Source organism: Pseudorca crassidens, chromosome 3, assembly GCF_039906515.1.
Source record: "Pseudorca crassidens isolate mPseCra1 chromosome 3, mPseCra1.hap1, whole genome shotgun sequence".
Classification (NCBI taxonomy): Eukaryota; Metazoa; Chordata; class Mammalia; order Artiodactyla; family Delphinidae; genus Pseudorca; species Pseudorca crassidens.
In genome coordinates, this window is record NC_090298.1 from 24,953,795 (window position 1) to 24,955,619 (window position 1,825).

Below are 1,825 nucleotides of genomic sequence, written 5' to 3' on the forward strand. Positions count from 1 at the left end.
AGTACTGTATATTATCCACAATAGAGGTACAGTCTCTCTTCCACAATCTAGCCTTGGCACCAATTTCCCAAATGTTAAACTTGCTTCTTCTCACAAAGATATACTAACTTTCTACCATTAGGAAGTGTGCACATGGGACTGGCTTCACTTAGGAAAGCTATGCCATTGCTTTTAACTTGAGAGTTCTGTATTTGCCCATTTTGTCTGGGAATCGATTCAGTTTTATAATTATCATGTTACGATATAATGATCCTAGCATTCTCACCCACTCTCTAGGCTTCAATAAGAGTTCAGACTATTTTCTGCCTTTCTGTTGGCATATGAGTGCAGCCACCTCTCTGCATGGAGCACAGAAGAGCGGGAAGCCTGGACTCCATTCAATTCATATCTGTGCTGCCTACCAGTCAAGCAGTATGCAATCACACATAGTGCTAAATATTGTGTTTTTATTAGCATATAATTTATAAGTGTTGACCTTTGTCTAGTTTCCTGCCCCTCTCTCTCCCTCTCCCTCTCCTTCTCTCTCTCTCTCCTTCTCATTCAGGCAAACTGTGATGAAACTATAATTTTAAAAAACTTTCTCCAACCCCTTTAAATAAGTTATAAACCAGACTGTGATGCATATCACAGGCAATCTGCTAAGATATTGCAAAGGCAAAAATAAAGTATAGCCTTTTATACAGCCAAGTAGGTACAACCCATTACATACATCTTCTCAAGGTAAATCGTGATTAGTTCTCAAGTAAGAGGACTTGAAAGCACCACATTTCATCCATACCGCACACACAGTACATCTTAGATTCACCAGGTAATTGAAACCTAGGACAGTATGACTCAATGACTATATACATTTATACTTAGATTCCATGATGAACCACCTCCATCTGGTATATAAAAACTAAAATGTTTGGATGCAAGGAGGACCAGATTTCACTGTCTGTAACTATGTTTTTAACTAAATATAGCACACCAGTTCCTTTTAACCTGGAATCACTGCTGTTCCCAAAAGAATTCCTCTCAATTTTCATAGATCTTCCAGATTTTTTTTTATTTTAGTGAAATAATATTTTATTGTTTTTATTTAGATTATTCGCTTAATTAAGAAAAGTAAAATTTACCATAGAAAACTTAGAAATTGCCCATTTATACATAGAAATAAATGAAATTACACTATATAAGATGGTTTAAGTTATTTTTTTCCATCAGCACAGCCCTGTGTTAATTAGAAAAAAATGTACATCAGTTTTTAACTACCCACATAATATTGCTTGAAAGTAACAAGATTAATCCATACAATTTCCCATGGCATGCACATATACGTATGTATATATATAAACATGTATGCACATGTATGGATATATGTATATAGATATAAATTTTTGCCACTTTTAAACAGTACCTGTGTGGCTGTGCATTTTTGAGCTCTTCCAATTTTTTTGTTATAGTCTAAACTCTAGCTCCTTCTCTACTTTCCCTTTCCCATCTCCTTTCTGTAAACAGTGTGAACAGTTCAATATGTCTCCTTCCAAATCCACCTTCATAGTTATAAAATTATATAAGTTTGGGGCCTATGTAATTTTATTATTATATGATTTTTATTACTATATAATTTATAATTATATAATTTTATTATTATTCATTTGTGATTTACCTTGATATAATACTGTATATACATTTCACTGTAACTTACTCTTGTTATTTAAATCATCATGGAAGCCTCTCCCAGTCAGTAAATTCAGAAGAAACTCATTATTTTTCAAAAGGTATATTATTCCATGATACAATACAGCTCATTTTTTTCAGTCATCTCTCTATTGATGCACAT